This window comes from Puntigrus tetrazona, unplaced genomic scaffold (assembly GCF_018831695.1).
Source record: "Puntigrus tetrazona isolate hp1 unplaced genomic scaffold, ASM1883169v1 S000000103, whole genome shotgun sequence".
Taxonomy (NCBI): domain Eukaryota; kingdom Metazoa; phylum Chordata; class Actinopteri; order Cypriniformes; family Cyprinidae; genus Puntigrus; species Puntigrus tetrazona.
Window position 1 is genome coordinate 7,501 of NW_025047780.1, and position 26,048 is coordinate 33,548.

Consider the following 26,048-nt stretch of genomic DNA (forward strand, 5'->3'; position numbering starts at 1 on the left):
ACTGTTCCTCTCAACGTTTAGTAAATGACTCCACTTCTATCTTCATTGGCCTTTTAAATTTTATTCTTGATATTGGAGAATTTGTGTCTAGGCTGATGATTATGGTTTTAAGATTAAGATAAATATTTATCGAGATATATATAGAGAGTATGATATATGAGTATATATATATATATATATATATATATATATATATAATATTGAAAGAAAATAGAGACTCTAATTAATCATTTTATATAAATAATGGTATTTAGTGTATGTTTGCAATAAATATAATACTAATATTCTATAATATACATGCATATATGCATGCAAAACACTGGTGTGTTCCTTGGATAAGAGGAGGCAAAGAAAACTGGCTGAGGAGTGCAGTACATCAGACTGAAGGAGGGGAGTGTTTGAATCTCTACATCTGGTTTTCAATGAGCAGGAGGTCTCGTAGAGATCAACATCTTAATACATTTGGGCTATACATACATACACCTAGACATGGCTGTTAGTGCTAGTTTTGTTTTAGTTTTTTCTGAGGAAAATCAGATTTCCCAGCTACTTCTGGTGGGTCATGAACGGTTTTTTCTCTCTTTCAGTTTAAGTCTGTCTAGTATTGAGGTCTTGGCTTATCATCAACAACAGATTGATTCTTGAACTTCGCCCACCAGAGCGCTTTGCTTGCGCCGCCTGTACAAATGGATTTGTCATTAGTACAATGCTCTTGATGACTGGGACCAGCTCCACGCGCCGCTCTCTCTTTCTGTCTCTGTAGCTCATGAGCTTGACGAGTGCCGCCGGTTGGACATCAGCGTCAATGATAGCGTGTGGTATCTATTGCGTCAGACCCAGAGCACGCAACCAATGGATCGATTCCATCGAGCAATACAGAGTGAGGCCTGCTTATCAGCATGCCTTCTCTTACAGAGCCAGACCTGGCTGACTATCAGTGTTGAGCCTAGTCGGGTTACCCATGAATGTAATCTGATGGACACCATCGTTTTTATTTGGGAAATGATGTAGTGTATTAGTTGCTAAAATAGGAAATACAGAGTGGGTAAGTTCCCTGTACACATACACACACACACACACACACATGCATGTACACATAGAAACCAGTCTAGTCACAAACAAATAGTTCTATAAATCCCAACAGTCACAAACAAATGGTGATCATATGTGGTAAAACCTCTACAGCTTTTCACACATAAATACACACACATCATGCTACAAACCCAATGTGCATGAGGAATAATATACCAGTCATAGCTGCTGTAAATACCTCATGAGAGGAAAGTTGGATGTGGGCAGGCAGAGAGACAGAGAATGTGGTGGGGGAGGATAGAACCTGCAATACAGAACTAGGAAAAACTAAAATAACCAAAGGCTGATGGAGGGAAACATATAATGTGATTCAAGACTCAATGAGGGACTAAAAACTTGAGATTGGGCTCTCGGTATATCTATAGTTTTATTAATTAATAATTTAAAAAGAGTAATTGTGGAGCAAAAAAATAAAAAGTAAAATGTTTGTGATTTTAAAGAAAGACAAGTCACATAATATATTTCTTTATTTTATATATAACTAGAAAGTAATTCAAATGTTAAAATTAGAAAAGAGGTAAAAAGGGGTATGTGTGTGGGTGTGGTGTATATATAGGTATATAAAAGAGTATATATATATATATATGGGATATGTATATAGTATGTGTATATATAGCATATGTGTATAGGAGTATATATATATATATATGTGTATAGAGAGTATGTGTATATATATATATGTGTGTATATATATATATATGTGTATATATATATGTGTATATATATATATGTGTGTATATATATATATATGTGTGTATATATATGTATATATATATATATAGTGTGTGTAGTATATATGTATATATATATGTATATATATATGTATATATATATATATATATATATATATAGTATATATATACATATATATATAGTGTATATATATATAATATATATAAAGTGTATATATGTATATGTATATATATGTATATATATATGTATGTGTATATGTTGTAAATAAAATGAAAATGTATATATGTTATATACAGTTAAATGATAAAGATAAATAAAGTAATAAAATTGAAATATTTCAAGTCAGCTTATTAGTAATTCCTTTAGTTTAATCTGTAAGTGATTTTTAGAAAATCCTAATCTGAAAGTGGTACTTTTTTACTACTTAATTGTGTCTGTAGCATTCTGATAGGTGTGGTGTGTGTGTGTGTGTGTGTGTATCAGTCCCACCTCTTCAGTGTCTGTCTGCTGAGTTTATGTACTAGTGTTCATGTCATATGGAGACACCCTAAACCATATGTGTGTTTGATTTCTCTATTCTCAAGGCAGGAGGAGGGGGGTTTCACTCTAGCCTGCATACACACACATGCTGGCATAAGAAGCACACACACATTTCCCCATCCATCTATTCTTCTTCTTTGCCTCGAGGATGACTCCTCTCTGATAGCAGTGACTCACACACAGCCTCTTCTTGGGAATAAGCCTCTCGGTCTGAATCACTGCTGAAATTCTTCCCAAGGACACTTTTCTTCTGTCTACTGCCTCATCGGCTTACAAAGGGGAACGGTCCAGAACTCCACAGATCAGCTTTAGTAATGATTGTTTTCAGTGCAGACCTTATTATATGCCACGACAGATGGATTTTTGTTTTTTATCTTTGAAAATCCTGTGGTGTGGAAACTGACTGCTGAAATAATGCGCGTCACAGCCTGACTGTGGTGCAGTAGCGAGTCCGTTTGCACCTTTTTGTGTGCGTGGAGCATATCACACAAAACCCATGGGTGGAGCGCTCAGATGTTGTGGAGTGTAATCTGTCCATCTAATCAGAGCCTTCACTCTCACTGTGGCTAACACCTGACGCTGCCAGTAAAGCTACTGGAAGTGAGACGTGCGCTTGTGTACATCTAAAAGACGTGCTTGAGTTCATCTCATGTAATCTCTTGTGCCGTGACTCCATGGCTTCAAAACATCAGTCCCACTTGGTCCTCAAGAGGTTTATTAGCATAATTAAAACTAAAACCATTGCAAAAATACATGGCTGTAAATCTTTAAATAAAAAAATAATTGCTAATTGAAATTATATATATATATATATATATATATATATATATATATATATATATATTATTTATTATTTTAAATGAAACAAGTTATATATTAGTATTAATATAAAGAACTAAAACTGGAAATAAATATTCCTGCTGAAAATTGTACATGGCAGTGATTACAGTGCTTTCTCATTTTTCCTCTCCTGATCTTCTTTGCAATCACCTGGATTATGTTTGATTATGTTTGTGTGAGAGAGAAAGAGAGATGTTGTTATCCTGTAGTTTATCATCTATACACACAAGCACACAAGTCGGCTGAGTTTATTGATTGTGTAACAAAGACAGACGCTCATTTTATTTTATTTTGTTCTGATTTGTCAGGGGAGCCTTATCAATGCCATAGTGACAGTGTAGGATTGTATTTGATTGGCTGGAGTGAAAGCAGGACTGACTCTGTCTTTGGTTAAGATGCTGAAAGCATTGTCTCTGGTTCCCATCCGATAGTTACCTCAGATTCTGCGCCTACCGTTGCCATCTAGTGCTGGATAAGATTTAACTCCTGAAACACTGTATGTACAATAGAGCATACTACAGATACTATGGTACACAATGCACAGTTTTTCCACATGCATGTTGAAAATAAGGACTACAGTATCCCCACAAATGCTAATGTTTAAATAAATGAATTGTATGCATGCATATAGTATCACTTACTGAACGTGCAGATCAGTCTATCTGTAGTTTAGGTAGATGAACAGAGGTATTGATTTCTTTTTATTTATTTATTTTCTCTCCTTTTCGTTGTTTTGACTCTTTATCTACTCTTGCAGTTAGAAATGTATTTAACAATAGGTTGTTTGACTGTAAAAGCCATGTGTTTACAGGTGGTTCGTCTTATCTACAGGAAAGGTTTGTTTTGTAGGTTTAAGTGTGTGTTCCTACTTATGTGTGTGGCTGTGTGTGTGTGTGTGTGTGTGTGTGTGTGTGTGTGTGTGTGTGTGTGTGTGTGTGTGTGTGTGTGTGTGTGTGTGTGTGTGTGTGTGTGTGTGTGTTCCAAATGTGAACCTAGATTGTGTCTGATAAGTTTCTGGAAGCTTGTGAAACATCACAGGAAGTTAGTTGATTTTCAGATCGCATTTCATTCTCTCTTCAGATTGACAGTAATGAGGAGTGTATTAACGTGGCAGAGAGGTCAAATTTGTCTGGCATGTGTGGAAAGATACAGTAACCTGGGCTTGTGCAATCATGCCTCAGAAGCCCAGAGGAAGACGGTCATTGGGTGTGCTTATGCTGCAAATAAAATCAGAAACTATTTTCAGAGGTTGTTACTGTGAAATGAGCCACAGGAGAGCTCTGAGTTCATGGAAAGTGACTCTCTGGACTGTCTCTGTGTGTCTCTGTGTGTGTGTGTGTGTGTCTGTCTGCAGTGTGTGTGTGTCTCTGTGTGTGTGTGTGTCTGTGTGTGTGTAGTGTGTGTGTGTGAGATTGATTTATCCTAAGATGATGAAGTGGAAATTGTTCAGAGCACGCACACACCTACCAGTTTTTTTTTTTTTGTTGTTTTTTTTTAAGTGTCATGTTTGTATTTGACTGTAAATGACAAAGTAAATGTGAACTAAATGTGGATTAAATCGATTAATCACATCCAAAAGAAACTCATTTATACTCATTAATATATTTAATATTATATATTTTTATGTCCTATATATATATATATATATATATATATATATATATATATATATATATATATATATATATATATATATATATATGTATATATGTATATATGTATATGTGTACACTCACTAAGTGAATTTTATAGAAGTGCTTAATCATTTGATAAAACTGTTTATTTATGTATTATTATTATTTAAAACTCTCATTTATCAACTATTAATATGGAAGTAAATTAAGTCATCAAGTCATTTGGTTTATGACTTGATTGCTTTGTGGTCTGCTTTAAGCTTCTCGCTATGCTTAAAAACGCTTCCTAAACGCTACTACATTAATCTCTGTGTCTCTGCGCTTCAGGCCGAGTCTGGCTATGGCTCCGAGTCCAGTTTGAGGAGACACGCCCATGCTGTCCTCACATCAGCCACCAGCGGATACTCGCCACCTCCCCACTCTCCTTTGGCGGTGAAATGAAGCGCCTTGCTGCTGAGTGACGCAAGCATGGTAACAGGTCATGCCTCTCTGCTGTGAACTCATGGCTTTGTGACTCACAGAAGGGCTGCACAGTCTGGCGGAGAAGCTGGCAGAGATGGAGACGTGCTTTCGAGACATCCTGTGCAGGCAGGTGGACACCTCTGCAGAAGTACTTCTTGACGGCTGCGCTTGACGCTGTGACTCAAAGACGAGCTCCAGAGAGACAAGAGTGAGTAGACCGTGTGTGTGTGTGTGTGTGTGAGGGATGAGGATATGGAATACGCTTGACAGACGTGTTTTAGACAACGCTTGAACCTTATTCAGCTCCGCAGCCTTATAGGTCCAGATCGCCTGGATGCGCTCTGTTGTTGCAGCACAAGGGCCTGCTGATTCACACGGATGATCAACTACCTTCTTTGTCTGTCCCAGTCCTCTCTCTCGGTCGTGCTGTGTATTACGGCACGCTGGCCAGCTCTCAGTACGCGAGTGGGCCGGACCTCGGGCCGCGAGTTCACGCTGACTGGCGCTTGTGTGTTTTCTCCGCAGTCCGGAGGATGGCGAAGACGTTTCCTACCACTCGCTCCGGCATGGAGAATTCCTTGCACAACAACAACGGCAGCAAGGAGAAACGTGAGTGTTCTTTACTGATTTCTACCCGTGAAACTGCAGCTGGTTTTTCACGCCCAATGAATTCTCTCCTGATTCAGCCTCGAGGAGACGGTACTGGGGCGCCACTGACATTATGAGCAGTTTGTCCACTTAATTTACTCCAGTGATCCAGTCATTTGAGCCTGGGCTGTAATGAATTGTGTGTGGAAATAATATACTATAACATATAAAGTCAGCATGTCTCCAGTGGAGCCTGTGTTTGATATGTTTCACTCAGAGTTTCTGCATTATTATTATTTTTTAGAGACAATGTTATAAGGCTAAATTGAATGTGGCTTTCAAACCATATTGAAAAATGAATACTTTTATAAAATCATCAACCAAATATAGCCTTAGATTTAATTAAGACATATGTAAGCCATTATATATGTTGTTAATTTTGAAATGTATTTTATAAATAAAGGCGTGTGTGTGTGTGTGTGTGTGTGTGTGTGTGTGTGTGTGTGTGTGTGTGTGTGTGTGTGTGTGTGTGTGTGTAAATGTTTAAAATGTCAATTATATAATATATAATTATATAACTACTAATTATAACTATACAACAATATATAACTAAAAAAGTTCACATTTATTTATATATATATATATATATATATAACTCTGTATAAAATATGTAATGTTTAAATGTGTTAGTATGAATATAATGTATATCTTAGATAATATTGTATATAATATATAGTCTTTATGTATATGTAATATTTTTATTTATAATTGCATTTATTTATTTTTGCATATAAAATATATGTAATACATGCATAAATTTTAATGTTTTAAAATGTATAACTCAAGCAACTGTTGGTTAGAATAAATGCCCAGAAAGTCAGAGTGGATTTAGGGATTTGATGTTTCATTGCATTATGCCTGATGTCTGTGTAACACTGTCCCTCAAAATGAATGCCTTGGCTTTTCTAGAGTGTGACTCAATTTGTTCTTCTCCCATCAGTATTCCAGTGTCTGAGCCTCATGTTGCATTAATGGGATAGATTTTGAAAGGAGAGGCCATCACATCTAAGGCAACCACGGGCGGATCTTATTACGCTTTCTCACTGCATCACCTGATGGTGAAGAGAGAGGACAGCTGGCAGAAGAGACTGATAAGCGTACGACGCTGCCCTGAGCTGACTCAGATCAGAAGAGAAAGTGTTTCTGTAATTCAGGGTTTGGTTAGCAGACCGCCGCCAGGTCTCGACGGAGCCAAATATTCACAGTTAAGTCATGCGTGAACAGGATCTGGTGAAGCATCTGCCGTGGGCCATCACAGCCAAAGTAGTTATAACTTGGCAGAAATATTAATGATGTATGTGGAATAAATATGATGCATTAGTCGGCCGATCAAAGTAGGCCTTCCATGAACAACTACTTTTGCATTAATCAACTAGGAGCGAAGACAACTGGTCGGTTTCAAGGTTTTTTTATTGTCAACGTATTGGGTTTTAGGGTTTTCTATGCAAAAATAATTTCCCCACTGACAGCTGAGGTCAAACTAGTTTTCAGTGATTTAATAAAATTGAAAAATATAAATATCGGATGAAAATAAAATAAATAAATATGATATATATATATATATATATATATATATATATATATATATATATATATATATATATTTATATATATATATATATATATATATATATATATATATATATATTATATATATATATATATATATATATATATATATATATATTTATATATATATTTATTTATTTATATATATATATATATATATATATATATTTATTTATTTATATATATATATATATATATATATATATATATATATATATATCATATTTATTTATTTTTTTTTTTTTCTATCCGATATTTATATTTTTCAATTTTATATATAAAATATAAAAATTAAAAATTTATATATAAAAATAAGTTTAAGTACTAAAATTGAAACATCAGAAATAGGTGGTTTTTTTTTTTTTTACTTTATAGAAATATAAAGATAAGAGTTTAAATTTACTTAAAATTGAAATGTTATTAAATGCTGTACAATAATACATAACAGAATTACTAAAACTTAAAAAATCTAAATGAAAGTACTCAATATTTTGAATAATCTTTTGTATTTTCAAATACAATATGTCATCCTATATAAATAATACATTTTAAAAATTTCAACTAAAACGTAAGAACAGAAAATATAGTTATTACACTAATGGAAGAAACTAGAAAAACTGATATATTTTTTGCCGGGTAAGAATGGTTTGCATGGCACCAGCGCGACAGTTATTATTTTTCATTAAACATTTTTTTAATGCATCGTAGACGGGTAGTTAAAATAGAATGGAAAGTAGTAGTGAAATAGCGCTATATTTAAATCAGCTGTGAATAACTGTTTCACCAGAGAAGTTCCTCCAGCGGGTTTTAATGAATGTGGAGCGTGGTGGATACAGAGGTGGAGCTCGGTCCGCTGCCGAGCATGTGTCGCAAAGCCAGCAGCATTGAGCACAATAATCGCCACATACAATCAGAGCCAGAACACGGGCGCCTTGCTTCTGTCTGAACAATGGAGCTTCTTCAGAGCAGTCCTGCGCGTGTTACGCCTCTTGCTCTGCTCCAGATCACGCCGAGACATTAAACATCACGGCGGCAGAGCGCTTAGTCAGCTGAAGCCGCCTCTCTCTCTTTCTACAGGAGATGGAGAAGAGGAGGAGGGTGGAGGAGGCGCATAACCGGCCCTGTCCGAGCTGAAGAAAGAAGTCTCATTTTGGAGGGCCGGATTACGAGGTGAGTCGGCTTTTTCTGTGAAGTGAGGCAGAGCTGTGAAGCGATGGAGATGTTCATCTCGGCTCTGTCCATCAGGAGGGTCCAAACAGCCTGATCAATGAAGACGAAGTTCTTTGATCAGCTGTGGAGGCCGCTTCTGACCGGCAGGACAAAAATAGAAGAAACAGTGTGAGTAAATACAGACATTCAGAGGCTTAAAATGATCTCAAGACCACTTTAATCAGAGCGTGCAAAACTAATCATGCTACTGTATAATGTGCTTAAAAATGCTAGGCCTTAGATGTGAAATATTGACTTAAGCCACATTTAAATTTAATATATATTATGTTTTTTTTATTCATGAAATTAATATAATTTAACAACACGATTGACGTGTTTATAGTTTTCTAATGTTGTTGGACTGTCACATGAGTGAATCTTTTCAATTAAATTACATTAATATATTCTAAATATATGAACCATTTAAATTATTATTCACTTTAACTCTAATCATAAAAATAAGGGTATACACGATTACTGTTGTAAAATAAATAAAACGCCTAATTTGACAAGTTGCAACGCTTAATATTTATGTCTTCCATTATTCACTTTTAAACACTGAAACTTTTATGAAATGCTCTACATTTATTTCATGATTTGATTGATGTGATTTCTGCATGTTCTACAGGCTTATTTAGAGCTTGTTTTTAGTCCACACTCAAATACAAAACATCTTTTATAGATAGAGATTTTGCCAATCACACAATAATAATTTTTTATTGCCTTCTTAGACTATTATTGCATGAGAGCAAAGTCTAACATTGACTCACCTATAATTCATATGTGTTGAGATATTAGTATAAATGAGTTATATTAGCATTAGAATCAAATTAAATGCATACGTGTGTAATTATTTTTTTGTATTCGAATGCATGTCTCAGCCTTTTTATATTGCTTGTGAAACTCTGCAGGTAATGGGACGATTAACTCTCGTGGTTTTGATGCCATGAATAAAAGTATCTGCTAAATGCATGAATGTAAATTGAACGCTTTTAAAATGTAAAGCAAACATCTAAAAATAATAATAAATAAAAGCAGTTTATAGTCTGCATATTATCTTAACGTGATCCTCATTTCTACCGAGCAAATCGGATAACATTTCAACATTTCACTTTCCAGTCAAAAGCCAACGGAGAAAATCGCCTCTGAAAATGCATCGTTGCTGAAGTATTTTTTTCCGCGTGTGTTTTCAGAGACTCAGTGTGAGAAGAGCAGGATACAGAGGAGCAGTTCAGTGCCTTCAGGAGACATCTTCTCCAGCCGCCTGCTCACCGGTTCGCCGAGAAGGTGAGCCTATTCTTCTCTCATCGTGATCGTCCTTCTCGTGTCCTGCTCTTGGTCTCTTTGGGGGTTTTTTTCCTCCTGATGAAGCTGCGTTTCTCTTCTCCCCTCACCCGCAGCCCCCTCTCGCCCTTCCTCTCCCTCGTCTTCTGCTGTAGCTCTTCGCCTCCTTCGCCTCCACGAGCACAGATTCAGTGCTGAGGTAACGCGCCTCATGCACACTCACCAACACGCCCTTCGAATGCCTCTCCGCAAACATTGCACCTATGCATGCGCACTGGCTGTTTCTAAACCCTAATGTGCTGCCTACTTAGTCAGCAGGACTTCTGAGCATCAATCCAGACATTTTAATGTGTCCTGCATTAAAGGATACCAGGAAACATTTTTACTTAACTACATTTCAGGAGAAAACAATACTTTAATTACGTGTAATTTAATATGTGTCAGTTTCTTATTTATACAAGCTGAATTAATAATCGTAAATAATTATATAGATACTTCATTTGTTGTTTATGTGTAAAATTACATTTAAATTATTGCACAATATGAATTAAAAGTGTTGCAATTGAGACTTTTTTAATCTTATTTTGTAGAATTTGTTGTGAATATAGCCTTGATGTAGGCATGGTATAAAATAGACTAATATATAAATGTATAAAAAGTAATATTTTGGGCGCTACTTAAAAAGGTCTTGATTTTTATAATTCTGCAGATTTTGGAGGGGAAAAGCATCTCAGCTAAATATACAAATGTAAATATTTTTAGCTTTTCAAGAACTTCTGAGCATATTAATGAATAATGCTAGCGTTTCTGGGCTTGTTTTAATGTGGGTATAATGCTATTAAGTAATGCTCAAAATTGCAGTCAGTCAAAGGAGTCCATTGGGTTTGAAAACACTCATTTTATTGGTTAGTTTTATTGGTGCTTTGTGTTTGCCATTTACATTTGCAGCTAATAATGCTTTTATTGCTTTTAAATATGATAATTTGTATGTTTAATAGCTTTTAGGTCGATTGTAATCGAAAATGCATATAATTTGCTTTAATTCATATTCCTGTTCTTATTTATTCATCTGTACGTGCTTGTATTATGTAAATAAGGCAGTGATTAAATGGCAATTAAATAAATAGTAGTTTAATGCTGAATAATGTGTTTAGGAGGAATATGAAAGCTTGTTAGCTTTGGGTATGAGGAGGAAGAGCTTGAGCTCAGAAAAGTGTGTGCTGGGATGTTTTTGTTTCACTCTCAAATACAGAAGTAATCCAACATTAACAGAAGAGCGCCTGTAGTTCTCGTGACGCAGTGTTACTAATGTGTACATCCTCTTAAATGTGAGGGCATGACCTCTGACTTCTCTGTGCTGTGTTTTGGGCAGGTGGAGGAGATGGTTCAGAATCACATGACCTACTCGGCTGCAGGACGTGGGGCGGAGACGCTAACTGGCAGCTGGTGGTGGAAGAGGGAGAGATGAAGGTGAGCTGCAACCAACGCCTGTAATATGTTATTTTGATCTGATGTGTGTTCTTTTAGTAAACGGGCTCACTCTGTGTGTGTGTGTGTGTGCGCTCTGTCTGTCTCTGTGTGTGTGTGTGTGTCTCTGTGTGTGTGTGTGTGTGTGTGTGTAAAAGCGCTCTGTTCTGTCTCTGTGTGTGTGTGTGTGTTCGCTCTGTGTGTGTGTGTGTGCCTCTTGTGCTCTGTGTGTGTGTGTGTGTGTGTGTGTGTGCGTCTGTGTGCGTCCTCAAGCGTTCTGTGTGTGTGTGCGTGTCTGTGTGCGTGTGTGTGTGTGTGCGCGTCTCTGTTCGCTCTCATGTGTCTCTGTGTGTGTGTGCGTGTCTCTGTGTGTGTGTGCGCCGTCTCTGTGTGTGTCTGTGTCTGTGTCTGTGTGTGTGTGTGTGTGTGTGTCTTCAGGTGTACTGCGCGAGGTGGAGGAGAATGGGATCGTGCTGGACCTCTCTGAAGGCTGGGCACACACTCTGTCAAAGGGGTCACGGGTCACGAGGTGTGCCACTACTTGGGACACGGATGTCCAGAACGACTGGGAGAGTGAGTGCGCACACACACACACACACACACACACACACACACACAGAACATAACAGATATAAAAGATTAAAGTTATTGCTCAATCAGTCAGTTATGCAGCATTCTGTTTTGGTTTTTCCTCCTGAGATCCACTTATAAGTTTTTTGGCATGATCAGTACTGAGTCAGCTTATTAATTACTTATTAATCCACATTTTGGCATTTGAATATATGATTAAATATTTAAGTAAATTGAATAAATCTTAAAAGCATACATCATCATATTAATGTTAATTATATGAGCTCAGTATGATTTTGATTCTGCGCTTATTTGATCAAAACTATAGTAGAACGGCAATATTGAGAGAATTTATTGCAATAAAAAAATAATATTAAAATGTAATTTATTCCTGTGATGAAAAGCTGAGTTTTCTGAAGGGGTTGCTTTGAGTTGTGATCATGTGAAGAGTGTTTTATATACTGTTTAATATATTATTATATTTTTAATTCATTTTTATTTAGCTTTAAATTATACTTTCAGTCTTTATTGTGTTTATTTGTTATTTTATGTGCATGTTTTTTTTTAAAGATTTCATTTAAATTCTTTTTTTTGTGTGTATTTTATTTAATATATTTCACACACATTTTAGTGCTTAAACTTAAATTTCTTAAAATGGTTCACATTTTTTGTATTTTTACACATTTTTAGAGTAACATTTTACTTAACCCTGGTATGTAGTTAAACATATAATCATAAATCAGTTTTGTTTGTATGACAGTACATATATAATCTAATAAAGATATTTTATCATCAGTAATGGCTCATGCATTCAATCAGTTCTAATTCAGTTGCTTTAATACAGTAACCTACCAGAACACTTTCATTCACTGGAGAATTCAGCCGTGCCTCCGAATGATCACTGACACAATCGATAGTGGTGCATCATGGTAGAATTACTCATCATTGTCTAGTACTCTGTTTCAGCTCTTTTTTCTCTCTCTCTCCTCCAGCTACTGTGGAAAATCAACAACATTGTGGAAACGCTGTCCGATAACGCCATCATCATCTACCAGACTCACAAGGTGAGGGGGAGCGGGCCTCCCAGGCACTCTTCTCGTGATTTGATTGGCTGTGACGGAGGTGTGTGTTGTGCTCGCGTAGAGAGTGTGGCCGCGCCCCAGAGAGACGCCTTGTACCTGTCTGCCATCCGGAAGATTCCCAGCCAATAACGAACGATCCAGACACGTGGCTCGCCTGCAACTTCTCGGTCGAGTACCAGAAATGCCCAGGTGAGTCTGGTTTCCATGGCAACTGCTGAGTCAGTCTGCATCAGCAGCAGTTCAGCGAAGTTCCAGTGCAGCATCCGTGGATCAATTTTAACTTGTGTGTGTGTGTGTGTGTGTGTGTGTGTGTGTCTCACTGTTTTTCTTTGATTTTTATCCTCGCGTAGCCAAAACAACAGATGCGTTCTCGTGCTAAAATCAACATTGCGATGATCTGCCAGACGCTGGTCAGTCCACCAGAGGGAGACAAGGAGATCAGCAGAGACAACATCCTGTGCAAAATCACATACGTGGCCAACGGTTAGAGGAACCGCCTTCCTCTCACAGCTGACTGAAGTGATTCATATATTCACACATTAAATATTAATGTTTGTTTGTTTGTTGTGGCCTCAGTGAATCCTGGCGGTTGGCCCCCTGCGTCCGTCCTGAGGGCCGCCACAGAGAGAATATCCAAATTCTCAAACGCCTACTTCCTACGTCCAGGAGAAGACTGCTGAAAGCCCATCCTCTTCTGAGCAGGTACATCTCATGACTTTACGGTGTGTGTGTGTGTGTGTGTGTGTATGTATGTGTGTGTATGTGTGTATATATATATATATATATATATATTTATATATATATATATTTATATATATTTATATATATATTTATATATATATATTTATATATATATATATATATTTATATATATTATTTTTTTTTATTTATTGTTGTTTTATACTTTATGCTAAACATACTAAATAAATATTATTAATATTACCATTTTAAAAAAATCTGATTGTATCTTATTTTATTATAAATGTAATATTACTATTGCTGCTGTTTAGTATGTATTATGTTCAATGTATTTAATAATGTAGTAGTAGTAGTACTAGTGTTATTATTCTTATTAATATAATACTGTTATTGTTGTTATTTTTACTCCTATTAAAACTTGTAGCGCTATTTTATTTATTACTTGTGTGTATTAAATATTTAATATTACTATTTCTACTGCTACTATTGTTATTGTCTTATTTCATTTTTATGCATATATTAATTTCTTTTTTAAAAACAATTTTCTATTTTATAAAAATATTACTGGTGATATTATTATTATTAATTATCTTTATGTATTTAATATATTTATTAATGGTGTTATTGTTACTGGTCATTATTATTTTTAAATATTTATTGTTATTTTTAATATTATGGGGTGGTATTGTTATTATTTATTATTATTTTTTATTTAATTTTTTTGGATGAAATTCACTTATTATTGCCTGTTGTTTGTAGCTCCCCAGTTCGCCGCGGTGTGCTCGACTCCTTCCAGTTTGCGACACACTCTAGCTCCTCAGAAGACTCCTCGGCATCCCTCTCCAGACTGTTCTGAATCCCGCTATGTCGCCACAGGAAGCTCAGCGAGCGCGCCATCGCTTAGACGCTTGATGCCGCTCTGTAGCGCCACGCTAGCCTGCTACAGACAGAGGACTAGAGACGCCAAACGCCCAATGTCTGTCCCACCTTTTCTGGCAGAGATCTATATTGATATGAATATATATGTATGTATGTAAGTAAGTGAGATGACAAGTTTATATATAACAAAGAGTTTTGAAGCTGAACACGAGACCGCCCCTGTTTTAGTCTTGTTTTTTGTCCCCCCACGCCTTTGAACAAACGCCGCCGCTACCTCCTCGTAGAGTTGTTCTTGGCGAGGGCCTGTTGGCGAAAGGAATCCCATGAACCTGCCGCTCGTCCTGACGCCGCCGCCGTCTCTTTTATGAAGCGCAGGATGTGCCGCTGACGCAGAGACGCCGCTTTCTCTTGATTTCGCTTCTGTCCGTGTCTCAGCAGCTGATATACCGTGAGCACAAATCCAGATCGACCGTGGATCGCTTGAAATTTGTAAAACATCAGCGCAGGATTATTTGTATATAATTTCATTATTGCTTCAGATCGTCAGTCGATGCTTTACCTGACTAATCCGACCCATATGCCTTGTGTGTGTGTGTGTGTGTGTGTGTGAGACTGAGAGGTGTACCACTCAAACATTTCTCTAGAAAAGTGCCTCATTATTGATCTTGCTGATCAGATCGCCTGGTGGTTCATTAGTGCAAACCAACCTGAGTCCTGTGGTGTTGTATACAAAGATCATTTGATATTGATTTCTTACCTCAAGTTATTATTTAAAAAAAAATGAGTCATCAGAAGAGCATCCTCTTATTGGAGGAGCCCGGACGCCATCAGATTCACTGTCCAATAGGGAGATGCGGTTTAAAATTAGGGGCGAGGTGATGCTTAGTTGTAGATCAGGTAGAATTAGTTATGCGCTATTTATTATTTTTGGATTTTTAAAAAGTAAATCAAGCATTAGTAAACAATCTCAAAAGGCACAAGCTGGCAAAATATGTTCGTATTTTTTGTCTCATTTCCTAGCAAAAATATCTGCAAATTTTTGAGTCGAGATTTGATTTTTACATTTACAGCTTAAAAACAAAAACTAAATTTTTCCCTTTAATTAAATATCTCACTGGTATTTTTCTTGATTTAAGATGAACTAATTTTGGTCTGTTTTTCAGAAAAGGTTTGCATTTTGCATCTGCAGTTTAAAATGCATTTCTTAAAATGTTAGATATCTTGTTAATTCTGGAAAAAATGGTTTCTGTGAATGTATTTTTTAGCCTACTGACAAATATGTAGCTCATTTACATTAATTTGTCAGAAAATGCATACATTTTGTATCTACATTAATTAAAATGACACGGGTCAAATTTAATATATATCAGTGGGGAAAAACATGTTTTCCTTGTAATTATATATATATAAGTATGTTGGAAAATTATATTTTCACTTAATTTTAATAGTTCAGAAAAAGTCCAATACATTTTTGCAGATTTTTTTCTTAGATATTAATACTGGAAAACAAAAACAAAAAAATGAGCAAGAAACCCCTTTTGCCAAAACGACAAGAGCTTTTACCTTTTTTGCAAAACGTTTTCATTAGTCGAGCTGTTCCCATGACAGACTGTTAAAGACGACGGCAGAGCAGGCGCCGCGACTATATCCGGGTACATCCTGCTCATAAAACGCCACCCTCGCATAACTTAAACATTCCAGACACTCGCGAACGAATGTACGAATCCACCGGAGAGAACGCGCTGCGCAGCTGAACGTGTCGCACCTGACCCCGGACAGGTGAGCGTTTATCGGTGGAAGCAGCCAATCAGGAGAGGCGTTCTGCCTGTTGCAGGCGCGCCGCGCCTGACAGTCCGTGTGTTATTAGTTGCATTTGCACTGAAATGTAATGTCGTTGGGGTTCAGATGTTTCGTGGTACATAATAACGTCACACTAAAGGTGTCCAGGATGAACTTGTACTGTGAATAGAGGCGCGCGCCTCGCCCTGTGTAGAGGAATAAAATGATCGACATCTTTCTGCAACCCCACTCGTGGTCATTCTTCTTCGTGTGCTTTTTTAACAGAACATGGGCTCAAACGAGTGTTTTTTTTTTTTTGCTTATTAGTAATTTTAATGCTTCTTTTGCTGTCAAACGCGTGAATGGTCAAGTCTGTTATTTACTGCTTTGCCGGGCAACCAATGAAATGCGACGGGCGGGGGCGATGCGTCTGTCCCGCCCTAGTCTGCAGGAGTACTTCAATTAAACTGCAGACTTTAAATTTTCATTAAAAATATATATAGACAGATATATACATGATATACAGAGATATATATATATATATATATATATATATATATATATATATATATACAGAGAGAGATATCTATATATAGAGAGAGCTATAGAGCTAGATATATATAATACAGAGAGAGAGAGATACACTCACTGGCCTCTTTATTAGGTTCACCTGTCTAATTGCTCGTTAACGCAAATTTCTAATCATCCAATCACATGGCAGCACCCTCAATGCATTTAAGCATGCAGACATGGTGAAGACGAATCTGCTGCGTTCAAACCGAGCATCAGAACGGGAAGAAATATGATTTCAGTGACTTTGAATGTGGTCTGAATATTTCAGAAACTGCTCATCTACTGGGATTTGAGTACAACCGTCTCTAGGGTTTACAGAGAATGGTCAGAAAAAGAGAAGATATCCAATGAGCAACAGATGAGGCGCAAAATGCTTCATGGATGCCAGAGGAGAAATGACCAGACTGGTCCAAGCTGATAGAAAGACAACAGACCAAAAACAAAACCACTACACCGAATGCTAATAATACTCTGTCTATGTTTATTTGTCCAATTTTAAAACAGTTAATTAGCAAAATATACTGTGATAATTTAAAATACGCTTGATCAGTGGTTGAGCAGGAAATAAGCAAGAGTTTAAAAGACACACATATGGCTTCACCGGCACTTTCTACAGCCAGAAAGCGAAAGGACTTGCTTTTGTTGAGAAAAACCAAAGCACTTTGCAGTCTTCAATCTGTAGACGGGAAACAAGCAGCATAACAAGCAGACTCTTTATTTTTAGCTGCACGCTGTAATATAAATAGTGCAAACATCCACATTCACACAGATTCATGAACTATTGACTATCATTAAAGTAGAGTAGCACCTCGCTTATAAGGTCCATCAGTGGAGTTCGCCACAGTGAGTTTGGCGTGATCAATTAAATACATTCATTCAGAAACCCAAGATCCAAACGGAAAATATCTCTTTTCACTAAAAAGTCTCTTTTCACTGTCACCGACTTGTTTTGACAAATCTCGAGCAAATAACGGCCATGGCTTTTAGCGCGAGATTAAAACGTAACGCAGAAACGCAGCAGCAGCCTCTCGCCATTTACTCGCTTCTACAAAAACGAGGCACGACTCGAGGTCAAGGATTAGCATTTCAGCCGGAGCTCCTTCCAGACGCCCGGGCGCTTCTGCAGGCCGTGGTCTTCAGACGCTGGGAGGGATGATGGGCAGAAACTGCACGGACTCCGCCTCCCAGAGTCCTCTGTGCTTCAGGAAGATTGATTCAGCTGTGGTTCAGTCTCTCGAAGATTGGCTTTGACCTGTGAGAGGAAAAACACTTCAGATTCTAAACTAAAAATACTATGAAAAATCGTACTGTAATATAAAGAATTTTACATTATTTTATTAATGCTAATGTTTTTATATACATTATATAAGCCATGTTTATAGACAGGACGGGTTTTTGTATGCTAGCCCCGCCAGGTTATCACTGCAGGTGTGTGCTGTACCTGTTGTGAGTCATGTGACTTTGACGGTGTGTCCGGCAAGAGGGCGGCCATCAGAGAGAGCTCTCCGCCAGAACTGCACTTTCACAGATCACCCTCGCCAGCGGCCCGAGAGTTCTCCTCGACACTGATCGCTGGAGCCGTGGAACCCCAGCATCTGACCGGCATACAGCAGCAGCGCGAGATCATCACTGCCCGCAGGGGTGTGTGTGTGTGTGTGTGTGTGCGTGTGTTACCTGTAAACAGGCGGTTGCAGCGGGCAGCCCTGTTCCTCCTCCCACAGTCCCCAGCTCTAACGAGGGCATGGTGCAGGACACGTGACAGATCCTTCCATCCGCCCCACACACCCATCAGAGTGATGCAGTTACTGCTGCCCACCGCCTGCGCAGGGTCCTACACACACGCATACACATGCACACGCATACACGCGACACACGCACGCACACACGCGCACACATGCACGCACACACACACACACAGAGGTCAGAAACAACAAAATATCATGTGTCAATGCAGTAATTTTGCTACTAATATATATATATATATATATATATATATATATATATATATATATATATAAATATGTTTTCCTATGACGCATTTATATATATATATATATATATATATATATATATATAAAACTGATCAGTAGCATGCATTGCTAAGAACTTGATTTGGACAACTTTTCAGGCTGTTTTCACAATATTTTTATTTTAATAATATTTATTAAAATCGATCTAACAATCGAAAAGTTATTCTTTCAGTATAAATCTCAGCTTCAAAAAACTGACCCTTACGATGGGTTTTGTGGTCCAGGGTCGACTCATATCATTTATAATTTAAATACATATGCACATGCAAAATTGTAAGTTTACCCTGCTCTGCAGACACAGAGGCAGAATGAATGTAAATCTGAAGCGCCTCAAACACGTCAGCGCTTTGTTTCATCTTTGACATGCACACTAAGAACGACTGAAATGTCCTGACTGGAAGCGCTGGTGTTTTAGTGAAGGGCCGCATCTGTCCGCAGGCGATGTAAAGCGCCGCCACGATGTTAGCCGCGTGAGCGCTGAAGCCCCGGCCGCTTCCGCCATGGCTGAACCCACCAGATTCTTACTGATGTTGAGCTCCACCAGAGCTGCCGCTGCTGCTCTTCAACACCTGAAACACACAGGGCCGATTTCCGCTTTGGCGTTTGAAAAGCATCCTGGGATTTGTGGCTGTCTGTCGCCCTACAGGAGCCCGTGTTAACCCGCTCTGACCTCTCTCTGACCACTCGGGCTGGTATGACTGCTTCACACACGGTGGACTTCCCCGCCGTGGATCCAGTCTACAGCGCCGGTTCTTTATCGGGTGCAGTAGTTCCCGCTGACGGGCTAGCAGACGCGCGGTCAGGATAACGCCCTGAAGTCTGCTCAGAGCCTGTTCGGCCCTCACGGACACAAACACACAACGCGACTGTTCTTAATGTTATCTGTCATAAACTAACAATAAAATAAATGAAGTGATTATTATATAGAATATTTGTAGAATTTCACTATTTTTAATTATTTCTAGAGCTGTCAAACAATAAAGGTTTCTGTTTATATACTATAAGTATAAAAGTGTCTGTATTTATGCATATAGAAATACACACACATACAGTATATTTTAAAATGTATACATGTATATACATTTATATTATTATATTTATTTTATATATGACTCATACTTAATATATAAACAATATATGTACAAGATGCATGTGTTTATATATATATATATATATATATATAATTTAGATAATATTATATTTGATATACATTTATATTATGTATATATATATATATATATATATATATATATATATATATATATATATATATATATATATATATTTTTTTTTTTTTTTTTTTTTTTTTTTATTATTATTATTAGCATTAATTTGATATGAGACAGCAAATTAAAATTGTAAATGGCCAATATCATATATTAAGAAAATCTCATAAGCTGTCATTCAGTTGTATTTATAGAAATATGTTTTCCTATGATGGTGTCAGTGCCTCTTATAGGTAAAGTTATGTATTCTAGTATAATAGTTGATTTAAAATAGAGCAAGGGCATCTATTAAAGTCAGTACTGGAGTAAAGGTCAGCTGCTCTGTGACCCATAAATCTGTAATACGAGAGAGACGCTGGAGCTCTGCTTCATCACACACACCTTTGACAGCATGTTCATGCCCATGGCGCTCCGGGTCTGAGACTGGAAGCGGATGTACAGGTTCCTCCCGCCAGACTGACCTGCAGGCGGTCCAGACGAGCAACCTGAGACACACGCGCAGAGCTACTTCCAGTTACCACTGAAACTACGCCGCAGCTGCGCCATAGAGAGGTCATTCTGTGTGTGAGCTTTGCCTCTGACCTGCTGGTGTGATCGAAGGCCTCGTTTGATGGCACCGGCCCTCCGACTCTCCAGCCAGCCTCTGACTCCGCCGCCGACACGCTGACGCATCTGAACCACTGCCCCGAGTCATCCCGTCCGCCAGGACACGTGCTGCTCACGCCCGCACAACTAGAGAGAGAACAAACACCATCTATGACCGAGAGGACAATACAGCAAATATGGACGCGGAAACAAAAGAAAAAACATTAAAATAATAATAATCAGATACACAATGAAAAAAACTGTAATAAATGAATAAACGCTCAGAAACGAATAATAAACAAATTAATAAACCACAGAAATCAAAGAACGGAAGAATGAAGGAATCAACAAAAGCAGGTAAACATTTAGACCGAATGACTTGAAAGCAAACTAATGCAAAGTAAAAAGTAGACAAAATTAATTAAACAATTTTTTATTATCAATACAAAATAAAAAAAATATTTAAAGAAAGAAATTAATACAAAGTTTAAAAAAAAAGAATGAGTACACAAACTACTTAATAGAAATCTAAAAAAAAAAATAAATAAATTAATTTTATATATATTTATTTTATTAATTTTATATATATATATATATATATATATATATATATATATATATATATATATATATATATATATATATATATATATATATATATAAAATAAATATAAATAAATAAAAAATAAAAATAGTGAACGTATAATCAAAAAGATCACAAGTAAAGGAATTAACAAAAAAAAACAAAATGAAAATACACTCAATGCCAAAATGAAGAATACCTGAACAAGCAAACTAACTCATAAATTCTACAAAAAGTAAAAGAATGAAAGAAAAGAAATAAAGCAGAAAAATGAAGAAAAGAACATACAAACAAAATGAAGGAGCAAAAGAAAGAAAATAAATAGTCATAGAAGAATAGAGTACAATGTCATATGTTTTTTTTTTTTTTTTAATTTACTTTTTAATATAAAATAAACACATGACTCACTGTGATGGCTCTGCATCCTCGGTTAGTGCTGGCCACTAAACAGCCTTCTGTCGCTGCCATGGGGGACGTGGAACTCTTTCCCCGCCCAATAGAGTGGTCCGGCCACGCCACCGCACAGGTACATAGCCAATCACATTCTCGCAAGTTAGTGCCAATCACCTGAGGAAATAAGGAAACGTGATTAAACCATCCAACCGGCCGTGGCATCATGACACACGTGACCCTGGATCGGAGCAGCACCTTCTCGAGTAGTCGAGTGTCTGTAGGGCAGGTTCTCCAGCGCACACCTGTCCGGGAGTTTAGAGGACAGCATTTCTCTGCGCGCACCGCCACGCTTCTCTCTGACTCTCCATCACCGCTCCAGACGGTATCCCAGAATGCCCCCTGCACTCCACTAGTGCCATCACCTCAAGCGCTAGAGAGACACCCAGCTCCTCTCTGAAAGAACAGAGAGAAATAATTACTGATCGATACCTGGAGGGTCTTTAGAATCACAAGACGGGAAAAAGAAACAAAAAATTAATAAATCATCTCAAGAAAGAAAACGAAAGAACAAATAAATAAATAAAAACCTCACCTGAACCAACAAACAACGAGAACAGATAAAATAAAAAAAAATCAAAAACTCCTGAATAAATCACTTAAATAGAAAAAAATTTAAAAAACAATAAATAAAAAAAGAAGAAAAAAAACAAATAACAACAAATAAAATTAATGGAGGAACAAAAAATTATGAATAAACACCAGAAACCGATAAAAAAAGTAAGAAAAGAACAGGAAAAGAAGGAATAGAACCAGGGACAAAAAAAAAAAAAAAAAAAAAAATCAAAACAATGAATAAACAAACAACAAATAAAATGAAATCAGAGAATGAGTGTTTTTACAAAAAGAACAAAAAAAAAGTCCTAAAATCATTAAATAAAAAAAAAAAAAAATCAAATCAAATCAATCAAATAAACCATAAATACATAAACAAAATAATAAATAAAATCATTAGATAAACAAATGGAGAACAGAAAGAGTTGCATAAGATCAGTTAACATGTCACTGAATTACTTTTTTAGGTCTTTAAGAATCCTCAGACACTCGCCCACAGGGCGGCGCTGCTGAGACTGAAGCTCGTCACTTTTCTCCTCCTCACCATCTCCGTCTGACGGATCAGGCGGCTCTCGCTCACTTTTATTCGCAGGGACTCCCATCAGGGCTTTGGGCGGCCCAACTTTCTGACAGTGCTCCTCCCTCCTCTCCTATTGGTCGGGAGCAGCTGGCGTGGCCACGGGGATTTAATCGACAGGGAGGATTCCGCCTCTCGCCTGCTCAAAAACACATACTTTGCCGCCAACAACAGAGCGAGAGAGAGCGTGATGACCTGCTCCAGATCCACACTGAGAGACAGAGGAGATTATTACTAACGACTCGATAAAACAAGACAGCTTTCCATCCTCCGGCAGCTCGCACTGGACATGGTTCTGTCGGACTCCTGTTCTGGCGCGGCAGAACCACGCCTGAGCTGCTCGCGTTGTGCGGCGGGATTCGCCGCGAGTCGACTCCTGAGCGTGAACCAGCGCCAGACCCAAAGACTGAAACAAAACTAACGCCAGAAGCGCCAAAAAGACCGGCAGATTGCAATTGTTCAGCCATTTAAATATGGAATAAAAATGTATATGAAGTAATTAAAGCTGTATTTTCAGCATCACTCCAGTCTTCAGTGTCACATGATCCTCCAGAAATCACTTTAGTATGCCGAGAAGCTTTCTGATCGTTATCGATGTTGAAGAAAGTTGTGCTGCTGAGCATTTTGTGCAAACTGCTTTTACTTAATGACTAGAAGTTCAAAAGAGCATTTTATTTGAAACGCTATTATCAATGTCTTTATAAACCGTCACTTTCGAATCACTCAAAGCGCAGCAGAATCGCTGACTCCAGACGCCTCCCAAACTCACCATGATCATTTTGACCTTCTGAGTGACGGGGTTTGGCTTGTTTCTCTTCCTCCAGAACCCGAGCGAAGTGGCTGAGCTGCCAGACGGGCCGACCTCGCGGCTCTCACGGGACAGCTGGACGGGTGACAGGGCTGTGAGTTTGCTCACATCTGGCTTATACGTTATAAGGATATCTAACACTGACTCTAACACCAGCGACACACAGGCAGGGAAGAAGGTCATGAACACGGGCGAATTGGCCAGAACCGACATGCAGCCGAAACAGCACATGATCTCCAGCTGACGCACGCCTGCAATCAGGAAGTAGTTACTGTGCAAGCCGTTAAGGTCTTTTTAAGTCATTATTAATTAGCTTAATAAGCATTTTAGAAGATATCTGCCCTAAAAAACTGACTGATTGTTATTTACTTACACTACCGCAAGAACACGCATTTCCCATGCATTTCTCCACACCACGCCAAACCGTAACGCTAAAACTATCCAGGTTTGCATGCTGCCTACGGTAACTCACCGACATTGTTCCCACACCGGCGACCAGACACTCCACCAGCGCACCCAGGGTGAACGAGAGGGACCCAGGATGGCCATGCCTTTAGCAATATATTCTCTGACTCCTCCTGTGAAATTGTATCAATTAGTTTTTATTTGTATATAGTTTTTTCCATTTCAATTTTGTAAATAATTTTGCGCTTTTGTCATTAGCGCTATTTTTTGTGTGTGTGTCCGTATGAAATTATTTTAGTGCATAGTCAAACTACATTAAAAATAAGATTTTTATATCTAAAATAAATAATTGAACAAAATGCATGGTTTAGGCTTTAGTATATTATAACACATTTTGCTATAATGTTCGGCAAAGGCATGTATGTTAAAGCCACAAAATTGTCTCGAGCAAAATACAATTTAAAAACACAAATCGCGCTTTTTGCACTCTGCGCAGTTTGAGCTGAGCGCGACTTGGCCAGCGCAGGCTTTGGACAGGCTTCGATCAGCAACAGGAAGAACGGCAGAGCCTCGCTGCAGGGACACGACGAGCGCTTTAGAGACAAGCTTCGACACGCGGGTCTCGAGAAACACGCGAGATTCATACTTCAGTCCTGTGAGCCTTTGCCCAGAAACTGAACGATCACGTGTGCTGAAATACAAAGCTGGAGAAGACGGGTGAAGAGGCCAGCGAATACTGGGCACAAAATACGCACATCGTAGAATACAGTACTTTTTATAACATGAATGGATAAGCTGAGAGGGGGAAATTGCGCTTATACTCAAAAACGACGGTAACGTGTGACCAATTAATGCCTTAATAATATCTCCAACCATCTGGCATAAAGAAACACTCTTTCACTGTTTAATCAAGTTCTCACTTGATTACATTTCACTCAGAAACACGTCAGAAAAGAAAAACTCACCCAGTATGTATTTGGAGCCGAGCTGACGGAGGTTTTTGAACTGGAAGTAGATGTAAACGATGGCGACGATTCGCGGATGGTTAAAATGTTCACGCCGCAGCTTAGAACTTTCTATAAATGTGCAACAAAACGACCCTGCACGCTAATATCATATAAAATGCTATGATATATAAACGACGCTATGTTTTAGTAAAGATCGAATTACAACCATACAGTTTAGAGCTAGACTTCGTAGATAATAAAAGAGTTCAAACAGGAATTAAGCCTTGTGTGTAAATATATAGAGAGACAAAGCATTTTATAATCTGAAATGCGATCTTTGAACCTCCTGTGCTTTGGGACACTGATGGTTCCAGCTACAGATCTGGTCGCTGGCAGCGATGCATGCGTCTTATGGACATCAGACACATGGTGACCGTGAACTGTCCCCAGGATCACCTCCCAGGATGAGAGGCTACTAACAGGCCGTGGAGCCTGAAGAGACGCGACGGCATCATCCCGGCCAGCGGTTCACTCAAGCAACGGGAACACAAACCCATCAAAACTCATCCACACCTTTCTCACAAGAGTTTTAGATTAAAGTTCAATTAAATGTAGCAACTATACAGACACTCCTGATGTGGAAAACATTAAAATACCCAAAAGCGTGGGATCATTTTAATCAAAAATAGTAATACACATTAGACACATATTCAACTGAGCAATATTATTCAATAAATAAACTATTTTAAAACGCTATACCTTCCTTTGATTATGGTTTTTCTTCATATATTTTTATTTCAGTTTGTAGTTACTCTGAACTTCTCCTGAACTTTTTTATATGAGAAAACCTTTAATGGATTCA

General features: G+C 37.8%; 2 pseudogenes; one reads left to right on the forward strand and one right to left on the reverse strand.

Annotated features, from left to right (window-relative positions):
* The first annotated feature begins 763 nt into the window (after positions 1–763).
* Positions 764–17,438, forward strand: LOC122332507 (annotated as a pseudogene).
* A 1,073-nt stretch (positions 17,439–18,511) lies between these two features.
* LOC122332508 lies at positions 18,512–25,698 on the reverse strand (annotated as a pseudogene).
* Positions 25,699–26,048: the final 350 nt, after the last annotated feature.